The sequence below is a fragment of the Pholcus phalangioides genome, unplaced genomic scaffold (genome assembly GCF_987345545.1).
Source record: "Pholcus phalangioides strain wild (caught in Gottingen) unplaced genomic scaffold, Ppha-v1.0 ptg000004l_1, whole genome shotgun sequence".
Classification (NCBI taxonomy): domain Eukaryota; kingdom Metazoa; phylum Arthropoda; class Arachnida; order Araneae; family Pholcidae; genus Pholcus; species Pholcus phalangioides.
The window spans coordinates 28,355,510-28,379,983 of NW_028301597.1; the positions used below are offsets into that span (position 1 = coordinate 28,355,510).

Below are 24,474 nucleotides of genomic sequence, written 5' to 3' on the forward strand. Positions count from 1 at the left end.
CTGGATTCAAACCCATGGATCTTGACGGCAACCTTCATAGCGGAAGACGAGCATCTTACCACTGTGCCAATAGGGCGCTGAAGCTTCGACTGACAACAACTACGAAACAAAAGAATCCTTATATTGAACGATATTACGTGCTTATAAATCCAAAATTGCGGAGTCCATTCATATTTCCTATTTAAAGGTAAATCAGACACAAATTTCGACATGTACGTTACAAACGGTACTTATTTTTCAAATATCAGTGTAAATAATTTTTTTTTGCTAGAACCAATAATTTATTTCGAAATTATTTTTTGAGAAACTTATTTCAAAAAGTTCACTTAAAATTGAGAAAAAAAACCCGTTTTTCAGTCAAAAAAGGCCTAAATATATGAGTTTTTGTAAGACGTGCGTGTTTGGCAAAGTGCCAATAAAAACCCAAGTAAAATTACAGAAAGTGAACGAGCATATTTCGAAGAAACTAATAAACTTGAAGAATTTTTTTTATTTTTTAAAAGTATTTTTCGTATATTTAATAGATTGCGTTCAGTATCAACTTGAACTATGGAGAAAGAGTTATAAGAAAAATTTCCAGAATTTTTACCGGGTTGAAATGTTTTCTACTTTCTTTCGGAAACTTCAAAATAATAATAATAATAAATAAGTAATTCTCGTAAAATTAGTTTATTTCTCCGAGAAAAAATAGACATCGATAATAGAATGGGAATTTTTGTTTCCGTTTTCGCAATTTTCTTGATTGATGGTTCAAGAATAGCCGTAAGAAGTATTTTACACGTAAAATATATACGTATATATATAGAGGCGCTTGAAACTTTGAGGTTAGAAATTTTATTTAAATCGAAAATTGCTAGGAAGTTAACTCATTTTCCACTTAATGAGACTAAAACTATTTTTTTCATTTATTTAACTGAAACATTTTGGTTTATTTTGGTGTACTTTTTCTCCCGTCAACATCGCAATTATATGTAAAGGGAGGGGGTTGCTCCTACACGAATATGGTGGATCCTTGTAAATCGTTGGGGAATTTTTATTGAGTTCAGCTGAAAAAATGTTTTACACAGGAGCTTTAAACAGTTCTACTATAATTCTGGCCGCCTTATATATACACCTAGTTATGCAGGATGATTACTTAATTGCCCTTGACGCGTTTTACTGCCGAACTGTTGATACTAGAGGCATACTCCCAATTAGGAAAAAATCATCCAAATAGCGTGTAGAACTCAAATGCGTCATTCATGTTGCAAGGGGTTGTATAGTTATCAAAACTATAACTTTTTTATATTAACACACAAAACAGCATACAAAATACTATCGGACGACACGTCTTTTCCTAATTTATTCTGTTCTTAACCGACTTTCTTCCGATCGATTTTTGAATTTAAATATCGCTGCGAATATTGCCCCTAAAAACGTGGACTTTTTTGGTAGCCTCGGGAGAGACGGAAGCAACAACTTTCTAATTGGAAGTTAAAGGACAGGGTGCTCGTATAAAAAGTTAATTCTTTTTATTTCGATAACTATACCACCCAGGGCCGTAACTAGGCAGGTGCAACAGGTTCACCCACTTGGATGGGGGCCCCAGAATGGGTCTAAATGGTCCAGAAGGGGCCTAAATTCAAATTCTTGCACAGGGCACAGGAATGGCTAGCTACGGCCTTGATACCACCCCTCGCAAGATGAATGGCGTATCTGAGTTGCTCACATGTTGTTTGGATAAATCTTCTAATTGGAAGTATGCCTCTAGGATGAACGGTTTGTCAGTAAAATCGTTTCTCTGAAAACCTTCATACTACATTATTTCAAAACAGGCAATCCTAGTTCGTATGACACTTGATTTAATGTAAAAATATATCAACATTTACAGTAGTATCTGGAATTTTTGCAATAATTGTCAAAAAGACCGCTCCGGTAGTTCAAGTGTTTTAAAAGTCTTATGACCGCTGAAATGGAAACATTATCTTCGAAATGTTGCGACTGAATTCGAAACTGTATCAATAAAAAACACCCGTCTTTCTCCAAGATAAGATAAATTGCCGTTGACCAATCCAAAAAAAAGGACTTGGTCACTTTGTGTTTGTTTTCGTGTTTCTCGTCCACTTCCGTTCTGTATCCTGATCTTTCTTATTCCCTTATTTGTCTTTCTGTAGAAGTCTTTGGCCTGCAATTGACAGTAAGAGCGATGCCACTCTCCAAATAACAAGAAGATGAACCCAAAGACGTTGGAAACAGACTCGTGTTGCCTACTAGAGAACTTGAATCACGTCAGACGCATCACAAGGCGAAAGAATTTATGTTCGAAGCTGCAGTTTAATGCATGTTGTTGGTTGTGGCGTTGATTTTAATTGCTTTAACGATAAATAGAATTTAATTATCACTGCGCTGGGTCACCTGATTAATTATCTGGATAGATTGAATCTCCGGTGCAGTCTGGGAACCGCCATATCTCGTGGAAACTTGTCTCCGCGGGAATAGCTGGATTTCATCGACGGAGTACATCACAGATTTTCCGGTAATTGACGCACTTTCGGAGATTAATTATGCTACTTCATTTTCAGATCTTCATGTTTGGTAGCAGATGTTCTCGAGCCGATATGTTGAGAGCAGCTTGGCAACGAAAGACTCATATATAGCCTAGTTTATCGCAATAACCTATCTAATATAAGGTGAAATTATCACAATAATTAGAAATTTTCCTGGTTTATACAAGAAGCATGTCAATTTTTTGTATAAATTAATGTGAAATTATTGAAACCAGAAGTCTTTTGGTCGTGATTAAGTTTGATTGCAGGTCGAACTGAAACTTTCCACGAAGCCCACGGGCCGCCACGCTGTCTCAAACTCCGGCCATATTGTAATTTACTGTCATTAATTTGACGGGTTGGAAACGAAGGTGCTGTCTATCACGGTGAGCGCTTCAAGCTCGAGTTAGGGAAAACATCTTATCTATATCCTATCTATAATATTTGAACCTGGGACCGTGACTAGCATCTTACTATCATGCGACTTGGGCATCAAGCCAAACTGAACATTTCTAAGAAACGCAATACAGATTGACGAAGACAGTGAATGGTTTTAACGGAAGTGTCTCCAGTGAAAACAAGGGCCCCAAATGACTGGAGATTTTTATTTATTCTAAAATCATTTCTCACTATATTTCAGGAATTATTTTTCGATTAATTATTTTATTCATTATTTATGAAATTATTTGAAATTATTCCGCTACTTTTTTTTTCAGTAATTCTGAAATTATATATTTTTTTTGTTTAAGAAAATTATTTTTTACATGTTTCTCTAAATTATTTTTTTAAATGCTTCTGGAAATTATTTTTCTCAATTATTCGGAATTTTTTTTATTAATTACGAATTTTCATCATGTAGAATTACTAAAATTATCTATTTCAGTCATTTTAAAAATATTCCGGCCATTAATTTTGAAATTATTTTTACCATTAATTTTGAAATTATTTTTGCCATTAATTTTGAAATTATTTTTGCCATTAATTTTGAAATTATTTCTTTCAAAAATTACTTTTTTTTCATCAAAATGTTTTTCAATCATTTCTGTGAAATTGTGTAGGAATGTATGCTTTTTTGGATGTCAACTATTTACCTCCTGAGATAGTGACATACATGTCTAATAAATCGGAATTACTTCTTGAAAAACAATTATGTACAGCAGAACTTGGTAATTTCGAACTTTGGATGATTCAAACTTTTACGAACTTCCCTTGAGGTTTATATCTAATTTAATGTTAAAATTTCTTGTTTAATTCGAACTTTTTGAATTTTTTGGATTAAATTTGAAGTTGAAGGGAAAAAGTCAGTTTCGTACAAGCAAATTTAGTTTGGAAAAATTCTACAGGAAGCCAGACTTTGATCAAGTTGTTAGCAACAAATACTTAAAAATAAATGAATGTTTGAAAATTCTGTTTCTTTCTATTCTTTTTTGTTTTTGATAACTTAATGCCCATTTTAACATTGGTCAGCTGGAGTACATCGAGACTGCGTACAACTTAGTACCGTCAGTATTGTGAGTAATATTACTATTGTGACCTCTGGTCTGAGTTAGGTCCGACAGCCCATGTACGATCTCGTTCAGCGCATACGAGCTTTAAGGAAAGATTGATGTTCGTTACCTTTGTCTAGTGCGCTCACCCGGCAAGCGAAAGGACGTGGGTTCGATTTCCCGCAAGGGCAGTTGAATTTTCTTTCTTTCCTAAATTCATTTTCGCATCAGCCAGCTGTTTTATTTCGTATGGATAGTGGGGAGTGACATCCTTGGATAATACCGATTATGATGGTTAATCTATGTAGATCAAGTTGTAGTCAAAATTTGAATCTTTTATCGTCATTAAGAATATGGAAAATATCGGAAAACTCAGATTTTGTAATGCCTAAACGACAGTATATTTCTTTGTCAGCATAAGATCGATAATCAAATTTTGAGAAAGGGTTTCATAAAGGGTGATCATAAACTGCTTTCTCTCTTAAATTAGTCTTTAACATGGCCAAGAAATTCTGCAGTGATGCTGATTCCAGTTCTTAGCTGCAACATTATTCCAGAACACTCGAATAATGTAGCAGATAAGACCAATTATTATTATTTATTTAATTTTTGAAACAGTTTCGTAACTCATGTTGACATTTTAATAATTGGTAATTATTATCCTTGTGAATGTTGACGGTCTAGTAGCGATTTGTGATTTTACAGAATCAGGAGACAATTCGAATTGTTCGAAATTTTCCCAGTGACTTTGGATTACGAATTAAACAAGCGCCACTGCATTTACAGTTTTTGTGCCAAAAAAAGTAAAATATTTTAGTTTTTAGATTTATACTATATTTTTGATGGAGTTAAAATTTGGCCTCATTTGAATGCAGAACATTTGAGTGTAAAAAAAATATTTCCGCAAAAATAAAAAAATATGTAAATATATATAATAACGATCGAATGCTACGTGCGTGAGATTACGCAACAAATATTCCGTTGAGCCCCTGGAACAGCGCATCAATCATCTTGACAAGTTTCGACAGATCTTGATCCTAGTTTTATTGAGAGAAAACACGGAGGTAAAATAAGAAAGTTTACCATATCGGTGGAGTTTTTTGTTTCTCGTATGTTCATGAAGAAAATGACATGCCTGTTTGGCATTTTCTTTCCTGCCATGATCAATATCGAAGGAAATTGTTCTTCTCTAATTTCCTTTAAGGCCGGTATTACACTATAAAAGTTTTGTAAAAGTCCTTTTATAAAACTTGAAATATGCAGCCAACAAGGTCACCGGTTGCATTTTCTAGAATGTAACCAATAACCTTATTGCTTACAAAGACTATATTATACAAATACAGCGCCACAACAGGCAAACTGCCCAACGAGGTGGCTGAGAACATCATGGATCCCCGAGCCATTTTATGGAGGCCCTACCTACTAGATTTTGCAAGTTTTATAAAAGAAATTTTATCAAACTTTTACAGTGTAATACCGGCCTAAGGCTGTTCTAAATTGTTTCCACGGTGGATATCTCTGCGACCATTGACTTTAGAAACATATCTTCAGTTGCAAAAAGTTTTCAAATCGCGTGTGGTTGCTCAAAATATCCTGAATTTCCCAAGGGATTATAACATGAAAAAAAGAAAGAAAACTTTTTATGTAGACACTGTGTGCTTGAACTTTCAATTACTAGGAATGTAAAGGCGGTTCCGTTGCAAGAAATTGCATGTTTTTAAATGCATTAATAACGGAGATATTTGACTTTGAAGTTTTCAGCATTTCAATGATTGAGTGTGTGGTTCACAAATTTGAAAACATAATTCAAAGTTGTAAAAATTCCGTAATTGTTGAAAAAATTTACTTTATTTCAACTTATATAAGGAGTCCCCACCCCGATTGTTGGGGTTTAAAATTTGGAAAAAAAAATTGAAAATAGCTGTATCTATAATACTATCCATGTATAAGAAACCCCTGCAATTTTCGGGACAAAAGTTTTAGCAGAAAAGGGTGTTCTTTATACACGTTAAAATACGGTAGTTCCTTAAGGTAATTCCTTACGAATATAAAAATGAGATGATTCGGGATCATCGTCATTTTGGCGTATTTTTTCGTGATGATTATGTTCACGTTAGTTATGGGAACTCATAAAATCACAGTCACGATGCGGTAACCATTTTTTTTCTGCAAGATTTGGTAAAAATCTTGGCCGGCCCCGTCGCAAATCGGCCGCACTTCGGTCTTTGACAGTAACATATACAAACGATTTCTTCTCACTCAATATATGCATTTTGTTTTTTGTATTTACTTAAAAATATACTTTTTCTTTTTTTCCCTTATTTTTCGCATCTTAAATTTTTTGTTTTCTTTTGTTTCTTAATTTTCGTGTCGCCTAAAGTTTTGTTTTCTTTTATTTTCATAATTTTTATTATCACAGAATTTTCGATAGCGCTTTTAACGTGCTTCAACTGATTGTTCGCACATACATTTATTGTAAACATTGCATATATTTTTATTAATGTCTCGAGTTTTATATAATATCATTCGTGCTTCCATACTATATTCAATATATTCGACGCTCGTTATAACGACCCCACCTTATAGCGGCCATTCCTTTGCAACGACCGGTCGGATAAGCCCCCTCCCTCAAATTTTTTCATTGAACGACTATCATATATGCTTTACTTTCGATATAACGACCCCCCCCCCAATATAACGTCCGTTATTGGGGAAAAAGGGGTCGTTATATCAAGCATCGAGACTGTATATGTGTACTCGTATCATATACACTTTATTTGTCGGAGATATAATTTGTATTTCAGTTCCCAATATACGACTTCTTATCAAGGAGCATGTTGTTATAATATATTTTGTAAAATAAACGCTCGTTGAAATTTATCTGAATTATTGCTATGTATATGTAAGGCTCGACACCAAATCCAGCATGTGTTTCACACATGGAAAAGACGCTTTTTTGGTATTCTAATCAGGTTTTATTCCTTCGGAAACAAAGTTAACTTGAACACTTTCCTCTCAAAAGATATACACACATTCCGATAGGTTTTGCATCAATACACGTCGGGTATAAATCAATTTCAGGTTGGAAACGCGAATGTCGAGTTGCTTGTTTCATAGTCTAGCAGCTGAACGTAATTATCCAATATATAACTACCGAAATCGATCCTACGTTCATGTCTCCTTTGATTAGTGTATGTATGATACTTCGAGTAAATGGCGGATAACCAGTTGGTTGAAGTTGCTGATGTAATGGTGTATCCAATCACTCGTATGCTAACGTTAAATACCCGTAGCGGTCTTCTAGCCACGAGGGGTTCCCGATTCCCCCTCTTCACCTGATCAAATATTGTTAGCGGTGGTACTACGTGACGTGTATGAGCTTCTCTCCATCGTCTTTGATGTCCAATTCTAGATCCCTATTTAGTGTAACAACGCATTGATCATTAGCGAAAATGAATGGTACGAGTACGTGTTTCACAACTTATATATATACTCATCCTGCGGCACACTCCTCAGATGACGGATGCGAAAACGGTTGTTCGTAGGTACAAAAAATTGTTTATGTGATGCGTGGAACAAAATAACAGTTCATTGAACCTTTTATGGATGGAAGAGCATTTTTTTTCCTACCGTAGGTTACGTTGAACAGTGCTTTTTTTTTCCGATTGCGGAGCTTATTGTAGTACATTACAATAAAACTATGTAATGCATTTTCTAAGTAATACAGAAGTAATAGATTTTCCGAAAATAAACTCAAAAATTAATCTCAACTTCTAATAATGTTCATCAATCAAAGTCCTTTTAACCGAGAAAAATATTCAATTTTGAGCGAGAAAAAATTAGCACTTCACTATCAATCGATCCCAAGTGTTTTTGTCTGTGCATCAACGTGTTTCTTCAGTTAGGAATCATTCCATTACCACCAAAAAATTTTTATTGAACTTTCTTCATCCGAAAAACATGCCGATACCGATATTTTCAATGTATTTTTAATGGGTAAAAGCAACGTAAGAATTACAAAGAACGAGGAAGTGTATGGACTGACAAGGCTAGCGATTCAACGACAGATTTAGGGTGTTGATTCCAACCCATTTCTCCACACAATTGAAGGCGTTAAAACCAGAGTCGCCCTTAGCAGACAAAAAGGGCCCCATCACTGTTCTCTAATTTCTTATTTAAGCACTTTAATAAATGGGTATTACTCGTCAGCGTACGCTCCTGTTAACTAACACTTTCTTAGAGTTCCGTAGAATAGGGCTTTGATGTCCAGTTTTACGGTCTCTATTGGCTAATAGTCACCTTTGCGGACAAAATGATCAGTTCTATGGGTAAAGTTTATCTACAGGTCTCAGTGTATTATGTAGGGCTTTAGTTATTTTTTAAGTAACTAAGGCCATAATGGGTCATTCAAGTATTACGTCAGCATCGGGGGGGGGGGTTTCGGATTTGATGACTTTTGATGACCGGGGTTTGAAGGTTGCTTACGTCATCAACCGACCTTTTTGAAGATATTAAATATTCTAAGATGCTGACGAAATTTTGCTGACAGGGGGGAGGGGGGGTCAGTGTTTTGCGGACTTTTGCTGACCTGACAACGGGGGTAGGGGGTCAAAAAATGGCTAAAAATCTGCTTACGTAATACTTGAATGGCCCTTAACTAAAAGAGAGCTCCTACTTTATTTCATTATTGCAAAATAAATAATTAATTTATATTCCTACTAGGGGGGCTCTGCCCCCCTGCCGCCTTTGGCGGCCAACCCCCCCCCCCCACTTCTCTCCCGGACATATCTTGTTTATTTCGTCCCACTTCATCAGCGTGCTATGGAAAAGGGGAAAGGGACGTGTGAAAGCACCAGCCTACTGAAGAAGCGAATTTTAATGAAAATAATAATAAAGCAACAAAAAACAAATGAGATTCATCAAGTATCCCCAGAAAACTTCCCCATGGGGGTCCCCAGATTCAATTCGCTGAATTTCAGTGGGGCCCCACACTGGATATATCTTGGGCTACCGATGTGTTGCAAATTTTACAATGTTAAACCACAAAAATCAATGAGATACATTCAGGGGCACCGAATTACAACCTGCCAACATTTCCATGAAGCCCTGACCTGCAAGCTTGTCGGACATCCCCCTGTGAGAATTTTTCATTTTTATCAATTTTACAACGAATAAAATCCAGGGCCCCACATCCAGTAGCGGGGACACAATACGCAGATTTTTAGTGGGGCCCCAGACTGGCTATATCTCGGGTTTCGGCTGTGGCAAATTCTACAACAGAAAAGAATGAGATTCATCCAGGGCCCCCAAAATCAAACCTGTAAACATGGGGCCCCCGACTTGGAAGCTTGTCGGTCATCCCCCGGTGCGAGTGCCATGAAAAATTTTCATTTGTATTCGTTTTACGAACGAATAAAATCCAGGGCCCCCAAACAATTACCCGGGACACCAATTCGCATACTTTTGGTGGGGCCCCAGACTGGCTTTATCTCGGGCTTCCGCTGTTGCAAATTCTACAACAGAAAAGAATGAGATTCATCCAGGGCCCCCAAAATGAAACCTGTAAACATGGGCCCCGACTTGGAAGCTTGTCGGTCATCCCCCGGAGCGAGTGCCATGAAAAATTTTCATTTGTATTCGTTTTACCAACGAATAAAATCCAGGGCCCCCAACCAATTACCCGGGACACCAATTCGCATACTTTTGGTGGGGCCCCAGACTGGCTTTATCTCGGGCTTCGGCTGTTGCAAATTCTACAACAGAAAAGAATGAGATTCATCCAGGGCCCCCAAAATGAAACCTGTAAACATAGGGCCCCCGACTTGGAAGCTTGTCGGTCATCCCCCGGAGCGAGTGCCATGAAAAATTTTCATTTGTATTCGTTTTACCAACGAATAAAATCCAGGGCCCCCAACCAATTACCCGGGACACCAATTCGCATACTTTTGGTGGGGCCCCAGACTGGCTTTTTCTCGGGCTTCGGCTGTTGCAAATTCTACAACAGAAAAGAATGAGATTCATCCAGGGCCCCCAAAATAAAACCTGTAAACATAGGGTCCCCGACTTGGAAGATTGTCGGTCATCCCCCGGAGCGAGTGCCATGAAAAATTTTCATTTGTATTCGTTTTACCAACGAATAAAATCCAGGGCCCCCAAAATGAAACCTGTAAACATAGGGCCCCCGACTTGGAAGCTTGTCGGTCATCCCCCGGAGCGAGTGCCATGAAAAATTTTCATTTGTATTCGTTTTACCAACGAATAAAATCCAGGGCCCCCAAAATGAAACCTGTAAACATGGGGCCCCCGACTTGGAAGCTTGTCGGTCATCCCCCTGTGCGAGTGCTATGAAAAATTTTCATTTGTATTCGTTTTACCAACGAATAAAATCCAGGACCCCCCAACCAATTACCCGGGACACCAATTCGCATACTTTTGGTGGGGCCCCAGACTGGATATATCTTTTGCTTCCGCTATCGAAATTTTTCAAAGTTATTTCAGCAAGAAAACAATGAGATCCATCAAGGGCCCCTGGAAATGAAAACTTTTTACTTATATGTGAAATCTTCCCCGGGTACCCCGACCCTGTGTTGGGAGCACTGCTGTTGTGTGTGTATATTATACATATATATACCTCTCGGCATGGACCTCCCCCCCCCCCCCCCCACAAAGGAAGGGCTGACAGGGGCCACAACAATTCTTATCACTTTTTTATTTTTCACACTATAAATTAATCACAGAGGGGCCCCTGAAAAGCTGGTTTGGGGGCTCGAAATCTAAATTCCAGCCTAAGGGCTCTGCTGTAGGATGTAGGAGCCTCTTGGTACATGCACATAACATGGTCCCGATGGGTCAAATGGGTCCCGATATGTGAATATCGACCCAATATCGATATATGATATATGATATCATATCGATATATGAATATATGAATATGAATGCACGATATATGAATGTGAATATCGATATATGAATCGAACCCACTTCCGTAACAGATTTCCGTCACTCAAAAATTTCACCCACTTCCGTCACTCGGTTGCTTAGCAACAGGCCCTTTTCGAGTTTGTTTGTGATTTTATATTATAGAATAGATATAAGAAATTTTTGATGCATTACATCTGGCTGGGAACGCTACCAGGTAAACAATGAATTATGTTTATGAAGAATGAAACAAAATTCAATGCCAGTGTGAGTGAAGATTAGCGACTAAATTGCCTGTGTTTTGCCATATTACTTGTGGCGTGCAATGAATGAATGAATGAACGCCAGAAATTTGCCACTGGACTTATCCCGTTGCCGAGATCTCTTCCATCCCACTTTATTTTGTGTCAAAAAAAAACAACATACAAAATTTTTACAACATATTTTCTCCGGACAATTGGGTACTGTCGCGATTAACAAATTTTGTGGTGATTACAGGCGAGATGGGATTGGTAGTTGGAGAAAAGTTTCGGGGGTTTAGTTAAGACGGATGAATGTACACATATTAGGATGGAGGTATGTTTTAAAAGCAATTGAGCCCCCCGACCCTGCCATGTCATCTGTTATCTTACACTTGCCATATTATAAACACAGGATACAAAAAGAAAAAGAAATGAGAATCTTATTGTGAAATTTAAAAAAAAATATATATATATCCATGCTTGTGGCGTGCACAAATGTGCGAGTTTTCCTGGTAACTCTCATTCTACTGGTACGGCTTATATGTTGGAGTGACACCCGCGATGCAGCAGCTGACCGTTATGTTGGCTCTTGAACACAAAGAAGTTGGTCATCCCTGAATTATACCGTTGTAAGTACTCCGTTACTATATCGTATTCCCAATATTATGCAGGGTGTTCTGTAAGTGATAATGTGGCCTTTATCTCATCCACCGTTTGTCGTAGAGGCATGGTTTCAATTTAAGAAATGCTCAAAATGTGTTCCAAAATTATTCTGCACCAGTTTTCAGTGTGAAAATACAGTGTGTAATTAAATAAAAACAATCTATACGTTTTTATATAGTTCCCCTGTCCTTTAGCATGCAATTGAAAAGTTGTTGCCCTGTCTTTAATGAGGCCAACAAAAGAAATCCCATGTATTTAACTGTGATATTCGCAGAGGTATTCGAATTCAAAAATGGAAGAAATGTTGGGCAAGGACAGCATAAATGAGAAAAAAGAGCGTTGTTCGTTGGTTTTTGCTGCTATTTCCCATATTTCCTTCGATTTTTGAATTAAAATACCACAGTTAAAACATGGAGCATTTTTGTTGAGCTCAGAAAAGACAGGACAACAATTTTCTAATTGGAAGTTTAAAAGACAAAAGGGACCGAATAAATATTTAGATTTTTTTTTATTTAGTGATGCACTGTAATCTCAGTCTTAAAACTTGTACAGAATACTTTTTGGACACCTTCTGAGCATCTTTTAAATTAAAATCATACCTCTACGGCAAGTGGTTGATGACAGAAAGACCCCATTAGCACGTACAGGACACCCGGTATATTTGATATCTACTTCAGTCGATAGATTATTGACGCAAAAGCACAAAGAATCCGTGGAATTCTCAGCGGGTAAATATTTTATGCCGTAGAAAATCCATTTCATCTCGATTCCAATGTCTTCCTCTCTGCACACATCCTCGTTAAAATTTCTAATCTTCAACGAATGTAATCACACGTGTGGAATATTCTACATCGTGGCTAGAAAAAATCGCATCAGGGATATATATATATTAAAAAAAGCAGAACAAAAACAACCTGTAAGAAGAAGAGGAGAACAGATTATTTGCGGAATGTCCACTGGGATATACATGAGAAAAATCGCTGTTTGACAACAAATACATTATTCAAATCTCCATTATCAAACGGAATTCTTTGATGACATTCTCCGCGATCGGAGAAAAAGATTTTTTTTCTTAGGAAACTACTTCTCAAAATTGAGAACCAAATTAAAAATACTTCGGGAAACGGAATCGATTTGACTGGGAATGAAATTGTTTTTCCACGTGTAAACATCTGCAATTTTTTATGTGCGTGGAACAAAGAAATCCATTTTATATGAATGAAGATAGATTTCTCCCTTTATTGTGAAAAACACATGATAAAATTGAATCAACACGTCAGTTACATTGACATGTCTTTGGCATTCGAAAGTTATAAATATACTGAAATGATTGATGTGTGTGTGTCCTCTGTGATTCCTGTGCTTTAAACATTATGAAACAATTTTTGAGATGGTTTATACGTAGATGAGCGCATTTTTCCTGATATACAGGGTGATTATAAAAAAACTATCCCGACATATGGGGCCCCTAACTATCATACCATTCACAGAAACTGAATGAAATTTTGGCATAAGGTATTTTGAGGTATGCGCTCAAGAATGATATGGAAAACAACAGTGTCACTCTAACAGTTACGGTTACAGTGAGAGAATTTCGAAAATATCAAATGGCAACACCAAGTTTTTTGTATTGGAATGTGATCTCCATTGTGAAAAACCCTAAATAGCGTTCGAACGGCTACTGTAACATGAAAATCACCGGCGGTAGATAGGCTAAAAGTGAGGACAACCAATAAGGACAGAGAAGCAGCATAAATAAAATAAAGCATTTTATTGTGTTTCACAAATTTTCCACATGACCTTGTGGAGGACTAATCAGGCTGGGATCTCAACCCAATGAAACGAACATTAATGCTCTGGTGCACGGCAAAGTCATTTTTACTTTTTCCTTGCCTAGCTCCGGGGATTTTCGTGCTACAGGTGCCATTCCAACGTTATTTAGTGTTTTTCAGTATGGAGATCGCATTCCAATACAAAAAACTTGGTGTTGCCATTTGATATTTTCGAAATTTTCTCACTGTAACCGTAACTGTTAGAGTGACACCGTTGTTTTCCATATCATTCTTGAGCGCATACCTCAAAATACCTTATGCCAACATTTCATTCAGTTTCTGTGAATGGTATGATAGTTAGGGGCCCATATGTCGGGATAGTTTTTTTATAATCACCCCGTATATACTGTGTACGCTTTTCCTACAACGCATAAATTTTCAATCAAAATAACTTTTATAGACGCATGATCAATGAAAAATAATGACCTGCCACGTTTCAGCGCACCTTGCTGTTACCATTGTCAAAGTTTATGGTCAAATACATGCTCAACCCATGGCCGGCGGGCCAAATGTAGGTAGCCGTCGGAGTCATCTGATGTGGCCCACAATCTCTAACCTAACTTTGTAAAAATGAATTATTACTTAAGCGACCCGCGGTACATTTAATGATCACTTAAATGATCCAGGACGCTGCTCTAGATCGATAAAGTGACCCGGGGTACCGGTCTCACTTGCATTAGGCAGCCCGCGGCACGTTCCCGGATCACTTTAGTGGTCCGTAGCACATTTACATATCACTTTCGTGACTCGCAGCGCACGTTTAAATGTCACTTGGGTGACATGTGGCGCTGTTCCAGATAATTTTTGTAGCCAGCGGTACATCTCATTTCAATTAAGTGGTCCGTGGTACATTTCAAGATCGTTTAAGGGGCCGTTCAAGTATTACGTCATCATCAATGGAGGGGGGAGGTTCCGATTTGCTGACTTTTGATGACAAGGGGAGAGGGGGGGGTATGGATAATGCTTACATCATCAACCACCCTTTATGAAAATATGAGTTAGGATTCAGAGGGGCAGAGCTGATAACGAAATTTTGCAGACAAGGGGGGAGGAGGAGGGGGGTCAAAAATGGCTAAAAATTTTCTTACGTAATACTTGAACGGCCTCGAAGGAGCCCACGGCACTTTCTCACTTAAATTAAGTAGTCCCATCGGCACATTTACAGATCACTGAAGTGACTCGCAGCACATTTAAATGCCACTTAAGTCGCCTGGGGGTGCTTTCTTTTCTTTCAAACCGAGCACAACTCAGGTCTATCACTATCTATGGGCGATTTACTACCTAGTGAGCTGTGCCGGAAGTGTAAGTGTGTGTACCTAACAGTCTGAGTGCGTATTTAGTGTTGTTTGATTTTTCGGTGCTGACATCTCTATTTCAGAAGAGAAGTGAGTGATGTGTTATGATTGAATTACATTTGTACTGTTTGTAGGTCTGCTGCTCTCTGTGGCGAGACTTTTTAAAGTTGAGATCGGCTCGCATTCACGCCTTGAAGAAGTTGGTAACCACAGAAAACCAACTTCAGCCGACCACCACTGTGGTGACGGTGGGGTTCGAACCCGGGACAACGCGTGTCACTATCACCACTCGACCACAACAGCGGCCGCCTGGGCTGCTCCAGATCATTTAGTTGCACAGCGATACATTCTCACATCAATTAAGTGGTTCGCTGCATATTTCCAGGTGACTTAAGCAGCCAACGGCGCATTTACAGAATCATTTTAGTTACTAGCGACACACCTACAGGTCATTTTAGTTACTAGCGACACACCTACAGGTCACTTTAGTTACTAGCGACACACCTACAGATCACTTTAGTTACTAGCGACACACCTACAGATCACTTTAGTTACTAGCGACACATCTACAGATCACTTTAGTTACTAGCGACACACCTACAAATCACTTGAGTAACCAGCGACACATGGAAGAAATAATTCCAGGTCCCATGAAAATTCAGAATTCGTGGAAGAAATAATTCCAAGTAACATGAAAATTCAGAATTCGTGGAGGAAATAATTCCAGGTCCCATGGAAATTCAGAATTCATGGAAGAAATAATTCCAGGTCCCATGAAAATTTAGAATTCATGGAAGAAATAATTCCAGGTCCCATGAAAATTCAGAATTAGTGGAAGAAATAATTCCAAGTAACATGAAAATTCAGAATTCGTGGAGGAAATAATTCCAGGTCCCATGGAAATTCAGAATTCGTGGAGGAAATAATTCCAGGTCCCATGGAAATTCAGAATTCGTAGAAGAAATAATTCCAGGTCCCATGAAAATTTTGAATAAATGCAAGAAACTATTTTAGCACCCATGAAAATTCAGAATTCTAAAATCGACGAAAGTTCAGAATTCTAAAAATGACGAAAGTTCACACCATTCCAGAATTACTTCTTTCCAGATGAAAATACAGAATTCCATAATTTATGAAAGAAATTATTATTGCCATAAGTGCGGGGTCTCCCAAAAACGCGTGGCCGGATGCGACCTCACCTTCCACACATCCCTAAGGCTGGCTCTGCTGTAGCATAATCATACATAAAATCCATTGTTTAATACAAAGCAAATTGCAAAAGCCAAATATTAAGTAAAAAAAACCCTTTTAATTAAGAATTTATAATCCGTAAACATTTCCTCCCCCCTTTAAATTAAAAGTGTAAATTTTTACGGCGCAGGATATGAATACATTATGGCTTGTAATGACATCGAAAAATTAAGGAAAGGCGGTAAAACTTCAACGAGGAACAGTAAAACCTTCGTGTTAGTTTTTAAAAAAGAAATCTAAAAAAAAAAATACACATGTACAGTTTAAATATCTTTCTAACCCAAAGTATTTTTTTTTTTGGTCTTTTCTTCTATTTTCCTAAAATTATATTTTATCTCCTGTATATCATTCCGAATTTTTTTTTCCGTATAAGAAGAAAGCTTTTGTGATTTTGCTTCGTGTTCCTGTTTTTCCTCGAGGCTGTTATTGAAGGAAAGGTTTGCATTAGAGAGAGGCAGAAGTCTCTGTACGTGATATTATTTGTATGTGAATAAGATTTCGTCGTGTATTTGATGCTATATTATGTATTTATTTCAATGAGACTAAAATATTCTGTTTTTTTTTTTGCCTTTCATGAATAAATAAAACGAAAAACTAGAGATTTCTGTTTTTTTTACTTTTTGGGATAAACGAAGAGTTCATTTTCGGAATCTTTCTGTAAGGAATGTAAATATTAAAACTTTATGCGTGTATTAGAAAGATATATATATATACTTTATTTATATTAAAACTGTCTGTATCGGATACTAAATTTGTTGTTCCTGTAAGAAAATTCAATTTATTCTATAAACTTTTATGAAAGATATCGTTGAAAATGCTTAAATAAAAAGGTTTAGCTATGGTGTTTATATAATTAATGGTTTTCAAATCGAGCTTTTTTTTAACCATAGACGGTTTTCTATCCGTACGATCTGAATATACTGACCATGTTACGTGAGTTTATACAGTGCTAGACTCTCAAGTCACTATGGTCATTCTACGCACTATAGGCAAAATAATTGTAATTTGACTGCAGGCTATTGTTACTTGCAGTGCTATTGAGACCTGCACTGATGTTGTTAGGTTCGAATCCCCCCGTTGCCGCAGTGGTGGTCGGCTGAAGTTGACTTTCTGTGGTGTATTTGTTTTTTGTATTTGTTTTTGTACTTGTTTTTGAATTTCTTTTTGTTATTGTGCAAGCACAATTAGCCGGTCACCGCGATTTTACATGAGCAGGTGTCCCTTTTATTCAAGTTGCATATGAGATACGAGTTCTGACAATGACATTTCTTGGCGCGTATAGCGTCTTTTAGCGTAGAACTTTATTGAATTTCAAAGGAGCAGGATTTTGATATGCGGCGTCGAAGCTACAGAGGTTTGCCGTAGCTCTCGTATGGTTCTGGGACTGGGTCGGGGAAGTGCGCAAGCATAATCCCGTATTACGTCCTTTTGCTGTGAATGCCAACGGGCCTCTTGTCAGAATGATGTGAATTCCAACTTAAATAGCTCTCATGTAAAAAGATGATATTGATCTGAAATTGTTCACATTGAAAAAAAAAAAGATAAGAAAAATACCCTAAAACAATTTATTCGATTACGACCCACGACTGATTATCAAAACAGTCAAAGGCCCCCGAAAGGTTATCAAATTACCTTGAGCGGCCCACAGCATATTCCCAGGCCCATTGAGTGAAACCTACGTGGCAGTTCAAGTTCACTTAAGTGATCCGCGACACTGTTCCAGAAAATTTCAGTGACCCTCGCTACAGTTGCAGACCAGTTGAGCGGCGAAGTGGCTGCACTCACCGAGAGGTTGTGCATCCTTGCTTTAAGGTATGCTAAATTATCGTAATACTTTGGTGTTTAGATAGTTTAGATACAAACGTATTTCTGTTTCCAGTATAATTTAGTACAAGAAATTTCTTCTTAAATTTCCCCGTTAAAAAAAATCACTGTGAGGACATAATATTTGGACAAAAACTTTCAATGGCATGAAGATAAGTGAAGGTTTAGAATTTATAAGGAGATTCTATTTATGGGACAATGTCTCAAACTGCTTCTGAATGAATTCAGCTTAAGAAATTATACTACAACAAAGCCAATTGAGAATTTTCTTTCCTTTTATGGAAAGTTTCTTGAAATTTCAACGATATCACCATAAGAAAAAAAAGAGCTTTTTCATTTGACTGTCATTTCGACTGAGTTACAGAATCGATTTAATCCTAGAGGACTGTCTGCGGTCATTTCCTAGAAGTTAGTTTCCTACAAAACCTTCTGGGAAATCTCAAAGGGATGGACAACATGTAAAGAATTCGTCGATCCTAGTGAAAGATCAAGGTAGATAAAAGATACACGCACACACACACAAAAAAAGGAAACTCACAGAATGGTAAAAAATACCTGGAATTGGATTCCAGCAGGATATTGTCTGCAACAGAAATAACAACTCGTTTATAGCTCGGACATAAAATAGTATAAATAAAGATACATGTAAGAAAGGAACACGGCTATGTTATGCAAATTTTTTTTTGTCCCTTTCCTAGACGGAAAACGATAAAATTTTACGAAAGAATTTCTCAGGATACGAAATTCTTTGAAATAAAATTCAAAAAAGAGTTTTTTCTTATAAAACCATGTTCCAAATATAGGTTTTTTTTTTCTTCTTTGAAAATGATATACTTCGAAAAAAACTTTTACTTACTTTTTCTGGATGAAATTTGATTTGAATCTTTTGAAATATATATATATATACCTAAAGCTATAAGAAGAAATATTTGCAACATTTTAACGCAGTGAAACTGCAAATCTGAAACACCAAAGGAAAAATGCAAAAATGCTTTCGAAACGTGCCTCTGCCATGTCGTTTCTGATGCCGCAATCCGATATTTCGGAACTGTGTATGCACATTTGCAGTGAGAGTATATTTTCGTTAGGTTGATTTCAACTTTACCGTGAAAAAAATTGCCCGCAAAAGCCAAAAAAATATTCTTGAATGATTTTGGGACGATTTTTTCTTCAAAATTTTATATTCAAAAGAACGAGAAATTGATTCTTCGTCTGGAAAATTTGCCGGGAAACAAGTTTAAACAGAAGCAAATAATACTGATTCTTGGTAAAACTGTTTTTAAACAGTTTCCCGAGAAATATTTCCCCCTATTCTGTAGAAGACAATATTTATACCTATTAAATATTTATGTAATAGGCATACGTGTATGAAAATTCTATTTTCAAGTCAGATTAGTGAGAAATATAGTTTCTTATCTTATTTCATATTTTAAGGTTCTCGTGTTCCAATATCAACAAATGCACAGCGGAAAGTCACTTGGAAAATTTGGTAAAAAATTACAAAAATGAATTTAATAAATCGTTATTAATTCGAAAAGTATTTTTTTGTTCTGACAGTTTCAGAATTTCGTGACCAAGCTAATTTCCAAATTTTATAGTTCGTATTGACATTTTATAGATCTTCTTATCACCTTTGAAAATTTGTAAATTTCACTAACACTTTTTAAAATTTATATATTTCACCACCACACACACTTTTGAAAATAAATTTCATTATCACTTTTGACATCAAACTTCATATCTGGTATATCTGGGCAACTTTTTTACATTTGATAATTTTTCTTTTGCACTAAATTCTGTGATTTGTTTTGACGCTACATCTCATGAGCAGTTTTGACAATTTCAAAACATCATTCTTTGCCTTTTAAGTTTCTCGAATTTCTATGATGCATTACCACACATTTTTCGAATTTCATGACTTTCTAATGACGTCAAGGAATAAAGATCTATTTCGGAAACGGAAACTTTTTGGTTTTTATATAACTTCATTTAGTTTCGAAATGTCTTTAATATTTTACGAATTCCTTGACAAAGTTTTAGAAATTCACTGTTTTTCCTTTTCTTCCAAGTTTTGTGAAATTCCAACTATTAATAAATAATTTCAGTCATTTCAAATAGTAATTTTTTTTAGTCACCGAATTCCAAGCTTCATTTTCAGTAATTTCCAAATTCTCCGTTTCAATTTCAATAATTTCGAAACTTCTCGTTTCATTTTTGACTCAAGAATCAATAATGTAATCCCAAGATTTTGGCTTTCCCGAATAATTTTATTTCTTATTATTTTCATGTTTTTGCGACATTCAATTAAGTTTTGTGTGTAAATGTGCCTATTCAGCGCTTTTCTGACAAAGAAAAAGCATTCCCTGAAGACAGTTGAATATTAATTTTTCTATCTACTGTTGATTTCCTTCCTGTTCGAGAACTTTCTCGGGAACATTCGATGTAATCGTGAAAGTCCCCAAGCCTAAAAAGAATTCGTTTCCTGGTATTGTTCTTTCCGCGATTCTTCTTGCCTTTCTCGCGAAGTTATTTCCAAGTTTCTTTCTTTTCTGTTCTCTCTTCATTCATGGAAAGCTTGCACATTCCTAGAACAGACTCTCACACGGCAAGGGTAAAGAGAACTTCTCTGTATGTAAGAAAAAGATGAGCAAAAAGGAACACGAGATAGAAGAGCGACTTTTGCTCATTCGGAACAGGGATAAGTCCTTCCTGAAGAACCCAAATCGAAATAGGTAGGAATGAATAAATGGATAGATAATGGAAGGAAAAAAAGTACAAGATGAAGGAGAAAGTATCGTATAACGGGTACGTATTTAGAAGACATCTTGCACGTCACTGAACGGGAGAAAAATGCGTCTAGAATGATATAGACTTAGAAATCGAGGATGAGGATTGATGGAAATATGGAAACTGCATCTATTATGAGAAAAAAAATTATCAAAACTTTTTGGTTACATTTGTTCGAAAAGTAACAAAACTTTTATCGAATGTATTCAATAGTTGATACTGCCATTTATTTTCAGGATGGCATAGATCCGATGTATAAGATATACAGTGACTGAGGAGTCGAAATTAAAAATCGAGTGAATTCTGGCATTTACTTCGCATTTTTGAGGATGCTTAGTCAAATTTTTGACATCAAGAATTAGGTTATTTTCATGACTTGTAAATTACCACACTTGTAAATTACAAGTCATTACAATATTAATTATGGTCATATAAATATATTCACCTGATATATGTCATACAAATCCCGTTTTTTTTTGAAAAATTACATTTTGACTTGCAGTGTCCGTCAATGTTTTAGCATTTTAAGCTATAGTTGACAACTTTACATGCCTTTGTGCCTTTGGCAATTTTTCCGGCTGCAAGATTGCAACTTTACTCGCCTTTCACATTTCTATGCCTGTAAATGCCCATTTCACTTGCCTTTGACAATTTTTTCGGTTGTACATATATGACAACTTTACTTGCCTTGCCAAGTTTTATGGCAATATACCGTATTTTTATGAAAGAAATATGGTCAACCGTGGTATATTTATCGTGTTGTGTGTTGTGATATACTACTGTATATTTTCCATAGGAACAACTTTCAATGGCTGGATCGAGCCCCCTCTTGTCGAGCCACATCAGACCCGCTGACCGGAGGTTGTGCATCTTTGGTCTAGAATAATGCAGATGTTGCAATCGGGGAGATGAGGACTGATGGAACATTTTTTTGATAATTTTTGTTTTCGAAGTAAGAAAAATTTTACCGAACGCATTCAATAGTTGATATAGTCGTCTTTTTTTTCGGAATGGTGTGGCTCCGATCTATAGGTATGCAGTGATTGAGTCGAAAATCAAAATAAAGTGAACGCCAGAAATGCCAAAAAATGTATTTTTTACTAGAACAGACAAACTAATTTACATTTTCCTAAGTCGTTCGCATTTAACATACGAACGTAAACTTTCGTAGTCTTAAAAAATTAACCCTTCTTATATGTTCAACTTTTTCTTACGAGCTGATCAATTTTTTTTCACAGTCAATGGCACGTATTGAAAGCTGGAAAACTCATTGGGCCGTTTTCATTTACTTTTGCAGAGCCTCAAAAATTCCACATAAAATAAGTGTATCGAAGTAATATTACTTTCTAATTAAATATATATATATATACATAACTACTCTCTTTGTGAAACTACAATACTTTTATACTATAGTTTATACTTCTTATACTATAGTTAAGAAGTATAAACAGTATACTATAGATAGATAGAACCGCTCACAACCCCGGACTGACGCAAAGCACCTTACTTCCGTTACCTCAAAAGAGGCAGAGTTATGTCGGAAAAAGTTAGCAAAGATTTACAGTGGTGGCTTCCCTTGCCCCGTGCTCGCAAGTATGGAATCGCTCGCGTCCCCCCCCCTTCCCCCCCAGGCAGACAGCCATCAACTCGATGCAACGAACAAGACATTTGACTAAAGTGGATAGCTGAACCCAATGACTGGGAAGAAAAATTTCATGTGCACCCAATGGAACATAAGGGCCGGAGACCGCAGCTTGGGATTTTAAAGTGTGGAAAAGACTTGTGGACAAGTAAGAAGAAAAAGAAGTTATAACTGTACACTATATATACAGTCGGCACTCGTTATAACGACCCCATGTTATAGCGACCATTCCATTACAACGACTGGTAGGATAGGTCCCAAATGTTTTCATAGAACGACTATCATATATGTTTTACTTCCGATGTGACGACAATCCTAATATAACGTCCGTTTTGGACGGGACGAAGGGGGCGTTATATCTATCGTAGACTCTGTATATAGTTATATATTTTTTACTATATATTTTTTTTCTTATTCTATACAAAATACTTTTAACTATCGTTGTTTTCCTTAACTATAAGAAGAAAAAATCGGGTTACAAACTTCAAGGTAAAAAAAAACGAAATGCAAACAAAACATTTTAACAAATTAGCGAAACTACATCCACACGTGCTCTGCAACAAATAGACTTGTCGTTGATTGGAGCATCTAACAGCAAATTCAAAACATAACGTGAAAACAATATGACCTCAAATATGTGTAAAAGTGATCTTGAAATTTTATGTTCATACTGGTTTCAGAAATGAACATTTAAAGAACCCTTTGCACATAGGCTATACAAACCTACGCATTTAAGAGTTATTTTAGGCAGATTCGGTGCTAACTTCATTTTGGAACTTTGTTTCATTTATTGAAAACCTGGATTTTTCCATATCTTCTATTCGTCAATGTTTTTATTACCACGAGACCAAAAAACGAGTTTTCTAGTAGGTACAGTCCTATGCGGTTTTCAAACTTCGAGGAAAAGCCTTCTTTAAATGCCTGAGCCGATCCAGCATTTAAAGAAGTCTCTCCGCCGAGAGCAGGCAGACCTTTAACACGATACTAACATCATTCATAAATTCATTTATCTTCCACTTCTAATATTTAAGCCTTCTTGTTCTTCTTCAAGCCGAGAGCACAACTCAGGTCTATCGCCATGGGAAATTTACTACCTAGTGAGTTGTGCCGGAAGTGTGAGTATGTGTACCTAACAGTCTGAGTGCGTATCTAGTGTTGTGTATGATTTTTAGTGCTGTCATCTATATCTCAGAAGTGAAGTGAGTGAAGTGTAATGACTGAATATTTGTACTGTTTGTAGGACTGTTGCTCTCTGGCGAGACTTTTTTAACGGGCAGATCGGCTCGCATTTGCGCCTTGAAGTTGGGAACCACAGAAAACCTAATATTTAAGCCAGATGGCGGCACCACTAAAAAATGAAACTTATAAATTCACCTATGTCATAAAAAAAAGCAAGTCGATTTGCATCTTTCCAATTTGGCTGAATCATTTTTGTAAGATGTCAGATTATCCAAATTTCTGCAATGAAATAATTGGTGAACAAAACAGAGTGGGATTTATTTATTCATTGACATAGAATTTAAAAAGTCATGAGAGTGTATGGAAAAATGTACACAAAAGATGTAAAGATGTCGTGTAAAGAAATCAACCAAATACGAACTAATAATGCTCGATTACTAAAACAACCAAAATACTAAAATAAACAATTAAAAATTACTGAAATAAGTAAAAATAAAAAAACTAAAATAAACAAGTAAAAAGTATTGAAATAAAATAAAAATTTAAAAAAAGTAAAAACATTTTTTTCTTTCAAATAAATGCAAATTGAAAAGTTAAAAATGATAAAAACTAAAAAACTTAAAAAGTAAAATAAAAATAATTGAGTAATGGAGTGCAAAAATAACATAGCTATAAACAAGTCTGCAACTGTTTTGGATAGAAATAAATAGCGTAAATGATGTTGGAAATTTTCCGCAATTTTTTTGCAATTTCAGAATTTTCTCAGCATAATACAATAATTGGTGATTCCCCCTCCCTCATAACTAAATTCAGCTAAATTTAATAGGAA

At 36.3% G+C, this 24,474-nt stretch overlaps 1 protein-coding gene across 1 annotated transcript in view; it reads right to left on the reverse strand.

Moving 5' to 3' along the window:
- Positions 1 to 24,474, reverse strand: part of LOC149087041 (uncharacterized) — a 63,777-nt gene that overhangs the window by 20,046 nt on the left and 19,257 nt on the right. The window lies entirely within an intron of this gene.